The 17,848-nt window shown below is 41.1% G+C and overlaps 1 long non-coding RNA gene across 1 annotated transcript; it reads right to left on the bottom strand.

The window, feature by feature from the left end:
• Positions 1-9,206: 9,206 nt before the first annotated feature.
• On the bottom strand, positions 9,207-13,979 carry LOC122155259. The gene is made up of 2 exons (XR_006167202.1): positions 13,716-13,979; positions 9,207-12,952 (listed from the first exon to the last, which is right to left on the bottom strand). It is a non-coding gene; the product is annotated as an uncharacterized LOC122155259 (long non-coding RNA).
• Positions 13,980-17,848: the final 3,869 nt, after the last annotated feature.

The raw sequence follows: 17,848 nt of genomic DNA, 5'->3' as shown, positions 1-17,848 counted from the left end.
ATCAGTAACAGAGAAACAGCATTCCTGTTAATGCTGACCAGCAGAGGTGCCAGAGGAGGCACAAACTGAAGGGCAGCAGTGCTGTGGGAACAGGGCAGGAGCTGAGCAGAGTCCTAGCATCACTGGCATGCACTCTGCCTTCATACAGTCCCAAATCTGGTGCATGGCTCCTGCTGCAAGTCAGTCACTGCCTCCTCGGGCAAGGACGCAGCCCGTTGCCCTAGGCTTGCGCCTGAAGATCGCTCAGGCTTCTGCCATCTGCCTCTGTTTTTCCAGACAAAATAAGCTATGTTTCTGGGTTTCCTGTAACGAGGTAGGTTGCTTCCCCCGGTCATTCTGGCAGCTCTTCTCTTCTCCGTATCCAACCCGAAATTGCTCATCTTTACGCGTACTTCTGAGAGCTTCGTCATGCCCCAAAGAGGCACATGCCTGATGTGCCCTGAAACCACCTTCGCTTTCCCACCAGCCCCTCCACGCTGGTGAGCTACACTGTGTGCAGACAGACATGTCCCCTTTGTCAGTGCTCTGCGCTATGCTTGCTCTGATCCAGAAGCTGTTTGATGGTGTGAGTGTTATATTATTCCTGAATTAACACACTCTGCCTCCCAGTGGGCCTTATTAGCTCCGGCACAAACCTCTCTAACACGGCTGTATGGTTTCTGTCCCGGAGACAGTTCATAATCTGGCCAGTTTGCAGTATCCATCCATCTGCCCCTTCCATATAGATATAACACAGTATTCCTGTGATTAGACAGGATACCTTGTCTCTTGCCTTTTCAACACCTTCTAGCTGATTATTTTCTTCCTACTGGAGAAATGGATATTACCAAAGCCTGAAGTGTATGGCTCTGTACTTTGCAGGTATGTGCTACACAACAGTGCACAACTCCATCCCACCCTAAAGTTTAGCTCTACCCATATGCCCCTCTTTCAGCAGCTACACAGTTAGTCAGACAATAATTTTCAACAGAAAACTTTACTGCTCGTATAAAGCTACTACCAGTAAAGAGCTCAGAACTTCCGTACGGGCTATCCAGACTCTTCTGACTTGCAGTGATGGAATCACTAATTCTGAGAAACGAGCCACATGACTGTGCAATGGAATCTCAAACATTAATGCCACAGCCTGGAAATCATTCCAGGTATTTCTAATCTCAGCCCCATTGGATCCTGCTTCACAGTCTGAGAGCTGTGTGTTCAACCCAGAAGAATACCTGTGATCCCAGCATATATACCTTTGCTGTGATCGTTCCTGCCCTTATATATTTCTGTACTGTTTTTGTTAAAGTTACCTGGGTTCATTTTCTCTCTCCCAACTTATATATGATTTAAGTGGCCGAAAGTATCCATGAAATGGAGATATACCTCTTCATTTAAAACTGGAACCTTTCTAATGACTACATTAGTACCCAGGGTCCTGTGGACACTTGAGACATCCTTGGTCCTAAGCAGTACAGCCTTGAAGAGCCTGCTAGTCAATAAAATAAAATACCCATTCTCTTTAATTAACATATGAAATAAACACAATCTGTGACACCTAGTGTGCAGCAGCAATTAAGAGGCATTGCTTAGTTAAACCTCCTAATACCTCATTTAAATATGCAATTAAGGGATAATTGCCTTCAGTCAATAAAAAATTGAAATATTTTGCAGGGACCTCAGTCATTTTTTTGTGAGGCTTTCTACTTTCTACTTGGTCTGGGCTAAGCCTCCAAGTCGTACACCACTTGTTAAAGAAACATTATTCTTTTCAGCATTCCACTGAGTTATGGCTCTTATGCATCCTGCTAGTATCGTGAGAGTCTCTTGTTAAGCCTAAGCATTTATTTTTGTGTTATCAATAATTTCCACTTCTTTAAACTATCCATTTATCCAGTCTAAGCTCTCCTTGAACCATTTCACTTTTCTAGTGCACACAGAACAGAAGTGTCCCTTTGTGCATGCCTTTACATTCTGAGCTTCCTCTCAGACACCTTAGCAATTCTTTTATATTGTAATTGTTCTCCTGTTTTTCAGTATCTCCTTGCAAACAAGCAGTACTTCACTTGTGAACAAGTGCTTGCAACTGAGACCATATATCCAGCTCTCCTCCCTTCCTACAAACAAATCAATCCTCAGTAAAATGAGACAGATCTATGAATCAAGCAAGAAACAAAGTCAACCATTGCCTTCTTTCTCAAAGCTGGAAATTAGCAATGCAAATATATAGGCTCATCTAAGAGGTCCTTGAGTGCACTCCATCATTGCACCTCACACTATCATCAGACACAGAACAATCAGAAAAAAGGAGGAAATATTGTCATGCTCGATAATTGAATTACGTGGTTGAAGAGATGAGATGTGAAATGAATGAGATGAGGAAAAAGAGGTAAATCCAAACAGGCATTTAGAGGCATCTAAGGAACACCAAAGAAAACAATGTACTGCCCTGGGAGGGAAACCTCAGTGCAGTCTACAGTTCATGTTGTTTTACAGCTAGTTGTGTAGGCTGCTAATACCACATTATCTGAACAATGTTTTGCCAACCATTGCAGAAGTCAAAACCTCCACCTGGACTACTTCTGTCATGGAGAAAAAGCCAGAAAGAAAAGGAAGTGTTGCTTGAGTTTAAGAAGAAGGGTTCAAATCTGACCTTCTCTGTACCTGCCAGTCAATCATTTCACCTCTTCATGAGTCTCTTTCCCATCACACCAATTCTTTTGGTCTGAAAGTCTGACCAAGCTAGTTTCAAATATGGACCACGTATTACCAGAGCTTTTTATTTACCTGAGTGTTAAACGTCACACTGGTCTTAAGACATACCTTTAATTAAAAACTTCGTCTAACAAAATAAGTCTTGATGCTGCTGCAGTTTCTTTCATGCGCACATACCTACTGCTGGAATTTTTTTGTGGTTTTCAGAGATTTTATACATAGCAATCAATACATGAGAATGGCTTGTATGAACACCTCCAGATCTTAAAAGCCAAAGAGCATAGCTCAAGATTTTATACCCAGTTTTTTGATGTATAGATTCTTGCTGAAATAGTATATTAATTAATGTGTTCTGTCTTCTTTCTCTCTTCACTATATTATGCTGTCACTAAGCAGTTCAGAAACATTTACCTACTGTGCTGAAATACATACACAAATAAATAATAAGCATGGAACTGTGAATATGAAGATGATGCACTGACACTGCCTAAGGAGGAGAGGACCTTCTGGATTGCAAGACATCCAAACTGTGATCATTAGGAGGACCTGTATATCATTTAAGTAATTATGAGCTCTATGACTTCAATCACTTTTGGAACACCCATTCTTTCTTATGATGTCTAACTAGGTCAGAGACTTACACTCCCTAGACAGCAGAAGATTGGCAGGTTTAGTCAGATGATGATTGCTCCTCTTCCAAAGACATTTTATCAGGATAAGCAACAGATTCACTCAACTAATAGAAATATTTTTGCTCCCTTCTTGATTGTAACTGATGGTAGTCATTGGGCATTCATTCCTGTTCTCACACTCTTAGAATGGCTGATGTCCTGCAAAGAACACGTGAAGCTGTGTTATATGATCCACAGACAAGCAGGATACATTGATTCTTGCTCTCCAGAACAGGCACATGATAAACTAAGCAAAAGAAGATCTCTGAGTTCATAAAACTTGGTAGTGGTTTTTGTTTTTAATGTGCTACTTTATTCATCCATGTTCATGAGTGACACAGCCTGTGAGCTTTTTTTGCTTATATGAACACACTACTATTTCTAGTTGTGGTGAACATGTCTCTGCAGTCTGAAATCTTTATAGAAAGATATTGTCAAGAAATGCATCTAAATAATATGTTCTAAGCAAGCAGAAATCTTCATTAAATATGTAAAAGAATTAACTGCTAAGACACATGCATCATTTCCCCTTTCTTTGGCCTCTTTTTGCCTTTATATCAACCAGTTTTCTATATGTAGTGCAGGCTTCAGCAGAGCTGCTGAAGATCCCGGAGGAAGAGTCCCAGGTTTAGCCTGGGTCTGCTGCCTGTCTCAGTGCAGATTCACTCATCTGCTACCTGAACGCGGAGGAAGTGAGATGTTCAGTTATAGAGCCCACTCAACTTCAAAGCCTTGCTGCTGAGGCTGGTGTGGGATGCTAATGAACTGATTTTGCCTTCTGTGATTCCAGATACGGAATGTGCCTGCCATAATCCCAAAGGCTACCTCTACTCACTAAGAACATAACACTCACATACCAACCGACACTGGGGTCAACCATCACTGCCACAGATTTAACCTAGATAGTTGAGCAACCAGTTAACAATTATATGAGCTGAGTTAGTTCCCCAAGGCAGCAATGGAAAATAAGCCATTGTATCATTGCTGCACTTACCTTATTATTATGAATGCACAGTCAACCAAGTCTTGAAGGATCTCATTCATTTTTGCATAAGGTCACAGAGAAACAATTGGCTGCTGTTATTTACACCTGTCACCCCCAATGAAGGGAGTGAAGCAGAATGGATATAACAGAGAAAATTAGCCTGCAATGGATAAGCATAACCCTGTGTTACCTGCATACTTCTTTCCATGTGTGAACTGATACATCAGCCAGGTAAATGATGTATCAGTGGAGACTGTAGAAGAGGAGAACATGTGTAGTTTTGTTCTGTTCTCTGCTATCAGTTTGTATCAAAAGAAAATTGACTGACCTGGAATCAAACCGGTTTTCAGGAATCAAATTGCAAATTATCATCAACCAACTCATCTCCCCAGTAACTCTCTGGGAGGATGCAGTAGCCTCAGAAAAGCTGTTTTCCATCTGGTCCTAAATTTTCAGAGAGAATCAGAACAAAAAATGCTCAAGTATAGTAAAAATGCATTGCATGATAACAATGAAACTGGCTGTCACAGTGGAACTCAAACGTACTCTCTCTTCAGTACAGCACCAGCCTGGCATTTCCAATAGATGTATGGGACAAGAAGTAGCTCCTGGTCCAAAAAGGTATGAGTGTCCTTTTGGTGATGCATTACATCTGCCAGCCTTGGAAGATGTCTCAGACACCATGGGGCATCTTAAACCACACCTGACATTTCTGATCAGGCAACTGAACTGAGTCACATGGTGAAATATCTTATGTAGCATGCTAGAGGAACAGGAAAACATGATGCCTATTCAAGGTTGGTATCCATGGAAAAGATGAACAAAACTGCATTAGGAACCCCTGGGCACATGGAGTGGGCCCACGGAGGGGACTGGGTTAAAGAATTGGTCTTTTGTTCAGCGCTGAAAGCATGGCTAGATTAGATGATTTAATGCCATAAGCCCTTTGGCAAGGTACATTAATCCGATGTCTTGGCCAAATTGTGCTTGTACTCTAACGCCAATTCGTGTTCAAATTTATTTGAACTAATTACTCGTCCTTTCTTAAAATGCTGGGTGGTATTTCCGTGCTATTTCAAACAGTTTTCTAATGTAATTCAAGGAATATGATACGATCCTCTTGTGTCAATATTCTTACCATGCCTCCTCGCATAGTAACTTCTCTCTCCGCATGAAATGTGCTATAAGAATGAGGAATTAACTCAAGCAGGCTGAGGGCAACGTTCTGTCTCCCTTTAGGACGAACCACAACTACTCAGTTCTCAGCCCTATGCCACTAATTGTACTTAAACACAAGGATGGTATTTTATAGTTTGAATGTACAGACCGATGCCTTTGAAGCAAAAATAATCTGCTTTGGTCCCCAGCTATGATTAGGAAGCTTCACACATCCCTGGTGCATAGCACGGTGGCAGGAAATAGCTCCTAAAGGGCCACAGATTTGCTGTTTAATTTTTTTAATTACTGCTTATTTAGGAAACATAAATACTTTTACAAATCATTACCATATAAGTATGAGGCGCACACTATTTTTAATTAAAATAGAAGCTAGCACTTTTTTACTGAGAGAAACACTGTGAGAGACATAAAGCCACTCTGTCTGTAAGGTCTTTGCAAGGACAAATATCTCTATCACCGAGGATGCCTTCATTCCGAAGTATTCTTTGTCCTGACAGGCAATGCTGTCTGTTGTTCAGAAAATCCTGAATCCTGGTAAATGTCTGAATAAAAAGCAAAGGTGAACAACGAGGGACTACATGGTTTGTCTTCACCAGAAGAAAGCAGACAAGGTGTTCAGAAAACAAAAGCTGCCCTGGCATTTAAGTGCCTCCTTAGAGAGTTGCTACCTCTGTGTGAGAGGAGTTGATATTAGTTGCTATTAAGATACAGCTGGGCTTTGAGGCTTTAAGGTGTACACCTCAAAAAGATTATTCAGCGAGAATTAAAGTACTGCATGAAAATATGCAGTAAACACATGGCTTTAAGAGCCAAACCCATCCACGTGTTTGTTGTTTTGGTTTATGGTGAGGTTTTTTGGAAAACATTTTTTTTTTTTCTTTCTTTCTTTGTTTTACTTTTTACCATTCTCATTCAGTTTAATTGATTGGAAAGGACTAATAAGAATGCTGGAGGTCCTAAAACCCTGAGGAAACCCAAGCAGTACGCTAAGTTGGTGCCTACCAGCAGCTTTGATCTCAGTTAGTCCAATTAGTGATTGTTTGTTTATTTTTCTTATTCACAGCCAAGGTAAAAAACAAAACTTATCTCTGAGTAGTACTACTAAGGAGAAATCCAGCATCATTATTTGTCTTCAAAGAGTGGCCCCATCTTCAGTTGAATCTTCTTTTTGTTACAGAATCAATGACGGTTCAGGCCAAACTTCCCAAAAACTCTTCATTTTCAGAGTCCTAATTGAAATGGAGTGAAACAAGATAAAGGAAGTTAAAAGCCTAGAGATCTCCAGAGACACTCCCCACTGTCACTGGGGCCATGGTCTGAAGGCTGCTGATTGAGATTGGTGAGCTTCCTGGAATAGTAGGGAGTTTCTCTCATACAGGTTCTTCCAGCAGCCCTCACTCTACATGAGTGAAAGAGCTCAGTCATTCCCAGGACCCTGCTGCACAGCACATGTTTGGGGAAGACAGCAGGTCCCTCAAAGCTTTTGTGCCTGTCCTCCAGTATAGGAAACTGTGGAGTAAAATTCAATATCTTCCCTTCCAGGACTACTCTGTAGAAATAAATATGCCTTACCTTTACATGATCCTTGCTGATAATAGCTCTGTCTTTGTACACATTTTATTTCACAGGAGTGTAATCGCTGGGGAGGACTGGGAAGGTGTTCCTTACTGTCCTGTAATTAGAGGCTCATATCAAGCTGTAGGCATGGTCACATGGCAGGACATTTTCTGAGGAGCATTCAGACCGTGGGTGGACCTCGGCAGATGTACCCTTCTTCTGCCTCTGCATAAAGCCTGTCCCCATGCTGCAAGAACAAGGCTGAGAGCTAGTAAATGTAATCACAACCCCTGATGGGACTGGATATTAGGAACAATTTATTCTCAGAAGGAGCAGTGATGCCGTGGCACAGAGGTGTGCAGTCACTGTCCCTGGAGGTGTGCAAGAACTGTGTGGCTGTGGCACTGAGGCAGTGGTCAGTGGGCATTGTGGGGATGGGTTGGTGATTGGACTAGATGGTCTTCTTGTTCTTTCCAACTACAATGATTCTATGATAGCTGCTTCATAAGCTAGCTATAGTCCAGAGCACACAGAGAACAACAGCCTTGCATTCCTATCTCTCACTCTCACAGGGAGTGCTTTTAGTGAGTTTGGCAAAGTCAAAATTTCAACTCTTCCACCGATTCAGAAAAGACCCTTCAGCAGGAGGTGAAATGCCATTCCAACTACTTTGCTGCAGAGCCAGATTAGCTCCCAATTCCTGACACACTAACATGGAGCGACTGCAGGACACTTGAATCCTGCTGGGACTCCCCAGCCATGCTGGACGTTTACTGGCGTGGGCAAAACACCCACCACTGCCACTTCACACTTTGTGTTTCTTGTCCAAAAAGTAAGAGCTCATTCTGTGCTACCCAACAGCTCCTTTCATTTCTCCTGCCACCTCAGCCCTCCTCCCCCAGCCCCACAGTAATGCTCCTCCTGAAGCCCTTACCCTCTGCAAATTCTGTCATTTCTAATGAATCTTGTGCTGTAATTTAAAAGATAACTCACTCCTTTTTCCAGCATTTTAATGCATTTTATTTTTTCTACAAGAAATATACGTGTGTAATTAATAAACAATTTAGTATGTTGAGGAACCTAGGAACTTGGCAAATGTTCTGGGGATATAAAATCTCAGGAAAAGCAGCACATTATAAGAAATAGTAAGTAATTACTTATGTAAGCTTTTCTTTTTAAATTCTAAGAACATTAGCTACTAATTACCTACTAATTACCAGTACTTCAGCAGGTGTTTGCACTTAACTGTAGGCTAAAGCCCCTGTGAAAAACAAACCCCTCACACTCCCTCTCAAGATTAAAGTAGAATCCCACCGGACTTTGAAATACAGCATAGGTGTAGGAGCTGTTTACATGCCAGTCCTTTAACCACTTGGCTGCTTGAGGTGAAAACAAGCACCAGCTTATTTCCCCTTGCTTTGCCTGCCAGAATCAAGGTGATTTACTAGAATGAATAATGCAAGAGCAAAGGAGCAGAAACTAAGGGTTAAAACTAAACTATGATTAAGACTTCTTCATCATCTGCAGATTTATCTCACTTCTGCAGTGACCTGGCAAATGTGTGCTGTATTACTGATTGGGAACAGAGCTGGCTGAATGGGGTGAGAATAAAACCCTTTCTGTGGAAAGTTTCCTGAATTTAAAACAACAGATGCAGAGCCCTCAGCTGGTGTAAAAGGGTTTAGTTCCACCGATGTCAATACCTGAGTCAATACTCCGCTAGAGGAACTAGCCTGCACTTCATGCCTCTTTCGGAAGATTAATTCATGCAGCCTCAATTTTGCTCAAACAGGCATTTAAAAACAATGTATTTCAAGATTTTAAGCACAGGTCCAAGCTCATATCCTTGGCCGCTTGACATTCAGAATTTTGGTTAAAGCAGTTACTGAAAACATGTTGCTGTTGATGGAAGAAAAGCATCAGAGGTAGGAAATCATCCCACTAGAGAATGGAGAAGACAACAGTATCCTACAGTGACCCATCACAGCGCCTGGGCTGCTCTTTCTGTGGGGCAGCAGAGGGACCTTCACGACTCTATTATCAACAAAATGGGTCACAAATGAATAATTCCACCCCTGTCACTAACACTCTTTCTGTTGCTTCTTTTTTTTTTTCTTTTTCCATTTGTCCTCTCTAAGATTTGCAAAAACTGCAGAAAACATGCAGTAGCTAATTTCTCTCTGCAAAGATTACTTCTGTTTCACTCAAAAATAAGACTCTAAAGGAGGCAGTGGAAGCAGTTCAGTTCATCACCATTTTTCTGTGGATGCCAGTTGGACTACCAGTCCCCTCCAGATCCCTTTTCACTGAGGTGATAGAAGTAGCGAGTGTGCTGTGAAGTATTAGGTCACAGCAGTAGAAGTGCTCATACCTACAGCTGGGAACTAAGTTTTTTGAACAGCACTTCTCTATTAAAACAATAGGAACTGCAGGAGACTGGAAACAATTGAAAACCTGACCCTTTCATTCTGGTACTTAAAGGGGAGCTTCTGGCTGGTAGTGTATTTTAAGACTTGAGTCCCACAACTGAGAAATTAAAAGCCGCTTTGACATACGACTGAAACAAATGAGACCATGAGATTTCTGAGAAAATTATACTGCTCAACCTTGGTGCCTTCCATCCAAGGTTTTCAAAACCATATATAAAAATTAACAAAACAGCACGCCTGGGAGGTAAGTCACTGATGTTTCACCAGTCAACAAGCTGAGGCTTTGCACAGCAAGATATCCTGATGTCATTAAAAAAAGGATTAAAAAGTCATTTGGTCTTCATGTAAAAATACTTTCTCTTCTCTTCTTTTTCTCTGCTGGAGGCTTATGCTTGGATTTTCAGAGGACCTGAACAGCAGGAAGAGCAGCAGTGTTCCGGTCACCGGGCTGCTTCAAGCTATCAGTGAGACTGTTTCAGTCCTGAGGAAGCACTCAAGTGCCAGACAACTGGTCTATTTTTTACCATTGTCTCAAGTGATCAAACAACTGGTACTGCTTCTCTCTGAATAGGCTTAACCTCATCAAATACTGAGATGACACAAGTGTAGCTGCCTCATACTATATATTTATAAGATGTCACTTTTATGTCCCTAAACAAGGACCTTATGAATACTCGCCATAAAAGAAGGGGAACCACAAACCAGGATTTTCCTAGGCAGAGCCATCTGACTAGCTGCTGCTCCCATAAGATGAGCTGAAAGTCCTCCTCCTCTGCTGCCACTGGATCTGGCAAAGTTTGGGACCTGAACACACTTCACTGATCTGACCCTGGCTTGATGTCCAAGCTTGTCTTTCTTCTGGCCACACTGCCACCCTGTTTCCTGTGTCCCAAAACCCTGCTGTACCTCCTGACAAGTGGTGGGAGCGCTGGGGGAGAGGCGTAGTGGGTGAAGTGGGAATACATATTGCCTTCTGCCAGAAATGAGCTACTTGACTGCCTCTGATGGTCCCTTTTAGGTGTCAGGCACTCAGGATGCAGAGAGAAGTACCCATAATACGAGCAAGGAGTGAAGGACCTTCTGAGATATGTCGACATTTATGGTTAAATTTGTTCAAGTTGCAGACATTTTGCTACTTTTTTTTTTTTTTTAATCTATTTTGTTCCATTTTCTTTGTCTTCCAGCCAACATCTTTGGAGGGATTTCACCATCCCAGCAGCACCTTAATGATGTCAAGGCTGAACACCTTCTGCACACACTGTGGGTACTCTGGATGCCAGGGCACACTGGCATCATTTCAGGTGGTTCAGAAGCACGTTGTGGAGAGGGTTTTTCTCATCTCTTTTCTTCAGTCTCAAAGAGGAGAAGAAAAAATGCAGAGCCAGGATTTTAGCCCTTCATTTTATAATGTAATTGAAATGCCAAGAGACTGAAAAAATTCAATGTTGATGAAGAAACGGATGTTAGTGCAATGAAGAATAGCTCTGTCTTTGTCAGTCTGCAGTCTTTTATGTGTCACAGGCTGTCACTTTCTATTGCATTTCAACTGACTAATTACCCCAGTTTATTAAAAGTGAATATGAATTCACATTTTTTACTTTGCCATGTTCCGACTGCTGGAGTTATCAGGAGCTATTACTGAATGATAGATCCCACAGTTCTAGGCTTCCTCATGTGAGCAAGTACAGAGCAAATCTACCTCAATATCAATGAAAACCAGATATATTCATTTAAGGGGAAAATATATACTCAGTGCAGTGTATGCTCACATCCAAGCATTAATCACCCTGGTGTGTCCCACATGGCTCAGTGTATTATTAGAACCTCACTCACAGAGCAGAAGAGTGTCTGTAAGTGATGGTGTTGGAAGGGTTGGACTTGAATTAAATGTACTCATCGCTTCCTAATGGGGAGGTATTTTCTGACAGCTGTAATGAAAACTGCTGCTCATCAAAAGGTACTCTGTGTCCTAGCTCGCAAATCCATCCTCAGCTGCAAGTTGCACATTTAAATTTCAAAGTTTTTATCTCTAGCCACACTGGAGTGCACTTATAAGTGCAGTGGAAGGGTCAAATTAGATGAAATCAAAGCCCTGCTTCTGTTGAAGAGGCAATTTTAAGCTTTTGCAGTTGGATCTATGTGTTGTTATAGGCTTAAAAAAACCTCATCATCAAAAACAGGGATTTCTAGAACACAGTAATTATCACTTTGATCTGCACAACTCAGTTCCAGCAATAACTACAATGTTAGAATTTCCTTACTCTGTATAAAACAACGTATCCAGATAAACAGGTGCATAGATTTCAATAGGCATTATAAAACTGGTATACACAGTTATTACTGTTGATCTTTCACACCCTATTCTACAGTTCAGAGTGTGCAGCCAGATTTCTTGCGAAGACGTCCACCCTGGCTTTGAAGATGGGTGCTGGTATAAGCCTCCTGTGCACCGGCGATATTAATCAATACAAGTAATCACAATAACTTAGGAAATTATGTCAGTAACAAGACCTGGGAAAGAATGGAGCATCAAGTCTTGGAGGGAAATGCCATTTTGTCCAAAAGTATAGGATGGAAAATCAACAGGAAAAGGAAGAGGGTGGTATTCTTCTAGTGTTTTCGTAGTGAGCACTCATTGTTTACAATAAAATGCAGCCATTGTATGTTTTCCTATGATTTAAGATATTTACCTTTTCACAAGCTAAACAAAATGTTCTTTCATTAGAATGTACACATGAAAACAATGTTGTAAGGCTGGCTGTGGTGGTGGTGGTACCATCTTGTACACCTACAAAAACGCAATTAAGTGTATTTTTAACAGAATGCCTGCACACAGAGAGGCAGCAGGACACATGCTCAAACTGTCTGGACTCCAAGCAGGACCTCTTGTTGAGCTAGCCATGGCACAGAAACCACAAAGCTCCCTTTTCCAGTTTTTTAAAGCACTCTGTATGTGACAAATTTTGTCTTTTAATTTAAAGGATCGACTGAAGCTTTACGGGTTTGTGCTTTTGTTCAGAGGGCACAGCTGCCCGGAGAAGCTGTGGTGCCCCATCCCTGGAGATGCTCAGGAACAAGTTGGATGGAGCCCTGGGCAGCTGAGCTGCTGGGTGGCAGCCCTGCCCATGGCACCAAGTAGGACTGGGTTGGTTTGAGGTCCCTTCCAGCCCAAGCCATTCTGGGATTCTGTGATTAACACCAGATACCCTCTGAAGTACTTGTTCTGTTCCCAAAGAGCAACAGTCTATCTTTCAATCGAAGGGTAAGTTGCAAGCCATCTCGCTGCACTCATACTTGAAGAAAAGCTTTTTGAGGACATCTCCAAGCACAAAGAGGCTGGCTAGCTACAGCAGGGTGCAGCAACAGCAATGGAAACGGAAGAGGTTTCTCCACAGGCAGGGATGCAAAAGTTGGCTCCCTGCTGATGCAGATGATACCTGTGGAGAACAAGAACAGGTATGTTATTCAGGGAGCAAACAACGTTTAAATCCCCATAAAGGGAAAGACACACCACACCCCAGCTGAGAGATTTGTAACCAGGCCTCCCCAGAACCAAAAGAATAGCTGAGAAATATTAAGACCCTCTTGCAACAGGAAGAGAGGAGGTGGGCCCCTGCGCTCTGTGCTACAGGGAAGAAATTCAACAGAAGAGGTGCTGCCTGCAGATGCTTGAGATGCTTTTTGGGGGTGTTCAGGTTTTTCCACTGCAGTGACTTCGTGCTGTTCATCCAACAAATTGCTAACCTAGTTAGAAGGGCTTTAAAGTAGGATCAAGGGAGGGGTTGAATGGAGAAAAAAAAGTGAGTGTAAACCAGAGCAGCCTGATGGGAACCTAAAATTTTGGAGGATTTGGTATTCATAATAGAGTCACAAGAGATACATAGAGGATAGTGAATCAATCCACTGAAGACTTCAGAAATCTGTATATTAATGCAAGAAATATTTGGGATAAACAGGCGGAGCTGGAAGTCTTAATACAAGATCAAAATTATGACTTAATTGGCATAACAGAGTCTTGGTGGGATAATTTACATGACTGGAATAATAATATGAAAGGAAGAAGAGGCAGGGGGAAAACAAGAGAGGTGTTGCCTCAGCCTGAATGCATGTATTTGCTGGAAGCCTGGCTCTTTGAGAAGGCTAAAACTGCTGAAAATTTTATGATTAATAATTACAGAGGAAAAGAACACAGGTACTTACCTGGTGGGAGGCCACCACAACTGGACACAAAACCAATTCAACGAGTGAGGCTTTCAGCAGTAATAAGGGGACTTTGATGATGTGGGAAATGGAGAGACCCTGCAGTAGGAGACAGATTGAGCAGCGTGTGTATAGGGTGCACAGAAGGACCTGTGTTCAGCTACTAGGTACTGAATATGGGACACAGAGCTAAACACCATTAGCCAGAGGCACCATGGGTAAGAAGAACACATTCTGCATCTGCATTAGCAGTAAGGAGTAAGCCAAGAGTCAATGATCTAGAAACAGAAAAAGATGTGGAGAAGGCCTCTGTGAAGAGCATCCTCATCAATTACAAGGTCAAATGTGAGCATGTGGCTGACATGATTAAAATCAGAACTTTCTTTTTTTTTTTTCCCTAGAAATGGATGTTTATTTAAGTTCATTTTTAAAAAAACCCTTTGGGTCTGATGAATTCTGTATAGGACATTTAAAGAACTGGCTGAAGCTGTCTCAAAGTCATTAGTAGCTTTTCTAGGAACTTGTGGACAGGAATGAAGTACTGGATAACTAGAACAGCACAACACTGTGCTTTTATTTAATCAAAAGAAGGAATTGAGGAGTTATTAAAGAAGTCAAACTAATTTCAATCCTCAGGAAAAAAAAGAAAAAAAGGAAGAAGTATTTGGAAATCAATATTTCTTCATCATACTATGTGAAATTGACCTTATTGTCTTTTCTGTCTATGTAATGCACTTTTTTGGATAATGAGAGTTAACACATTACATGTATTTTGACTTTAGTAAGATTTTGACACCATTCTATCTGATATGTTCATAAGAGATTACAGGGAAGACAAAAAAAAATTTTGGGTTGTAATTACTATTGTTTATGAACAAAACAAATGTTTCATCAAATGCTGTAAACATCTGATCAGGGTCTGGTTCTTTTACAGTTGCAGAGGACATCGCAAGTTGCAAGTAGAACTTCAGTACAATTTCAACAGCATGAAATAATTTTACAACCCTTATCAGAACTGATAAGCCTCTACTGAAATGATGGGTCTAATTTTGAGAAAAACAGCGAAGATAACTTTTAGAAAAAGTAAAGAGAAGGAAAGAAGTGAGAAAAACAACTGGAATAAAGATTTAATAATCTGGGATTGTTTAATCTAAAGTAGGAATGGCTGATGATTGATTTAATATTATTCCTCAGGTATGTAAAAAGATGCTAAAAAGCGTAAGATTACTCTGTCACATTCATGGTGAAGGAGTTGGATAACAGAACCAGAGAGTTTCAGGACTGACTTTAGAAAATATTTCTAACCAGAACGACTGTAATGAAATGGGAGAAGTTCCTTGCTTAGGTTTATGTATTAAATTCAGTAGAAATCACTAGATCCTTGTCAGAAGTGGTGTAAGCATGGCAAGATGCCACTGAGTTACAGCGAAGACAGAGGAATAGGATAGGTGACTTCCTGAAGTCTTTTTTCTGACATTTTTTAATGATTTTACATTGTTTAAAGTTTTCATCTACAGGAGAGCAAAGTGTTAGTCAGCTCCTGCAAAACTCTTACCTCAAATTTTGAAAGACTTTGTGGAGTTGAGTTGAAAGTTAAGGACAGTTGTATTTACAGAGAGGTATTACTTGAGTTGCTTTGCAGTGAGACAGCATTGAATGTTGCTATCTGCTGTGCAAATCTAAAAGCCAGTTCCTATACTGTACAATGGCCATGACTTCTTTTTTCTTGGCAGCTGGAAGATGGGAGGAATCAGCCCTCCCATGACCTTCCAGAACCCAATTACCCATTAGTGTTGAGTTTTAGCTTCCTACAATGCTTCTCAAGCAGAATTTTCCTCTTTAATCTATTATAGCAATCAGTTCCAAGACCCATTTAATTTTTCTGTCTCGTAACAGTGGTTTCATGAAAGCTTCATGTCATAAATTTTTTTGTAAAAGCAGAGATTTCTAGGCCAGGTTTACTGTAGTCTGGTCTGCATTCACGCAGTAAAACTACAATGTACACAAGACAATAAGCTTTTTGTTAAACGCTTGGTGAGAGAGGCATAGTCTCAAGTATGGGAGGGTTAGCCTGAGCCATGGGATTGGAAGGCCTGATGGTAAACTATTTGTGTGTCACTGAGCAACCATTTGTCTTCACTGAGACAACAGTACTGTAGGGATAGTAGCATAGCCTCACTCCTTGGAGTAGTTATGATGATAAGTTTGTGAGATGCCTAAATGTGGTAGCAACTGAGGTTTTATAAAAGCATATGGTGAATTTGGATGTGCAGATGCAAGACAGTAGTTTTGATTTCCTCTCCTTCTATGTTTTGTATTTGGCACACTGGCCATTTAGTCCAAGTTGGAGTGTAGATACCAGACAGACCCACATTTCTCCTTGTAACAAAAAGTGCTCAGATGCTCACTCTCTTACTTACCTTTGAGCATCTGGGGACCCAAGGCCCATTGAGCAAAATATTAATGAACATGGCATGAAATTTTTCTCTGTAGAAATCAAGAAAAAATTCCACTGTGGGCTCCAGAAGGACTGGGGTTTCCCTGTTTCCATCCCATTCATATTAGGGGTGTGCAAATGCATGCTTTAGCATTCTTCTGAAACAGGATGTTGTTCATTCTCAAGGGACTATACGTAGAATCAACAAACATGTTCCCTGCCCCCAAGCCTGTGCAAGTTCAGTGGACTTGAACAACCCAGCTGCACAGAGCAGAGGCCCTTCCAGAGCATGGAAGACCCTTTTGACCTTTATTAGGACTGTACAGCCTTTCCCTAGCTGATTCAGTAATAGTATGCTATGCTAGAGAAGATCTATTTAAATGTTATCAGCTAATGTGGCTTATTTGGGCTGAGGCAAGACAAAGAACTGGAAAAGCAGATTTGCTGGCAGAGCCCTAAGGACAGAAGCTTCAGTTCTGGGCAGGCTGGACAGAGGAAGGGACAGTACCTGGTCTAGAAGTAAAAGAAATCATGGCCATAGTCACACAGGTACCCTTTAACTCCTCTGGCAAATTACTATCTTAGCAACTGCAACTGGAATATTCAGTTTTTAGAAATTTCTGCTAAAACTTTTAGATAAGAGTTTGGTTAGAGCTACTTTTAACTAGAGTTTGCAGTATGCAACTCTAATTAAAACCCGGAACTGCAACAAGGGAATTACCAGTATGTATCTCTCCAAGCGTATTGGCTAAACTTATGCATACTCCAGGCTGGGACCTTTTAGGAAGTTTCTGTTCCATCAGAAAAGCAGTGCAGTACAACTCAGTGATTGTCCTTTGGTCTTCAGGCATTACTGAACACATACATTTCATGGTACACGTGCACAACGGCAGTGCAAGCAGTTAGCTAGCAAGCGTGACACAGAAAACAGCCAAGATACTTTTCAGGCGTTAAGTTCACAATAGAGAACAAAGTGCTTCCTTACAACATTCATAAAGTGTGTATCACTTGATTGTGTATAAGAAATATTTGGAGGAGAACTCTGAGGAGAACTCTGGTAATGAACATGGAGCCTTAACCTTTATCAGAACCTGACTGAACCAAACATGCTTTTGCTTGTGTATATACATATAGCTGGGCAGATTTGTGACAGGAGAAAACAATGTTTCTTAACATTTTCAGTCCACAGCTCACTTCAGTCGATTATGGATGTTTCTTACCTTGCATATAAACGTGGACCCTTTGAATTCTGCACCTTATGAGCCTGCTCCAGAATAATCAATGTTGGGAAAAGACAGGCCTGAATGTATTTGACTTCTCTTCAAAAATGAAGTGTTTCACAAGACACGTTATCATTGCTCTATCAAAGCCTGCAGTTACACAAAATTTTTTCTTGGTATTATTGCTTTGGTAAGCAGCTCCTCCTTCTTCCTTCAACATGCTGCCCCTTTCTTTAATCTGTTTGCAAATCCCAGGAGTTGACCTGAGTTAAAAACAACTTTAGAATACAAAAGGGCATTGAGGCTGAGCCAAATGCCCACGAAAGCACAAACTAGTATGATATTCTTTCCAAAATGGTGCTTGAGAACATAGACCTAGAGTAATTAAGAAGATGTGACAAAACATTCAAGAAGGCAGTTTCCTGCAAAAAAATAAAATAAAATAAAATAAAATAAAATAAAATAAAATAAAATAA

This window comes from Centrocercus urophasianus, unplaced genomic scaffold (assembly GCF_019232065.1).
Source record: "Centrocercus urophasianus isolate 14NV4802_14NV808 unplaced genomic scaffold, USGS_Curo_1.0 seq_11, whole genome shotgun sequence".
Lineage (NCBI taxonomy): Eukaryota > Metazoa > Chordata > Aves > Galliformes > Phasianidae > Centrocercus > Centrocercus urophasianus.
Note: the sequence above shows the minus strand (reverse complement) of the source record. Positions and strands in the feature narration are given on the sequence as shown.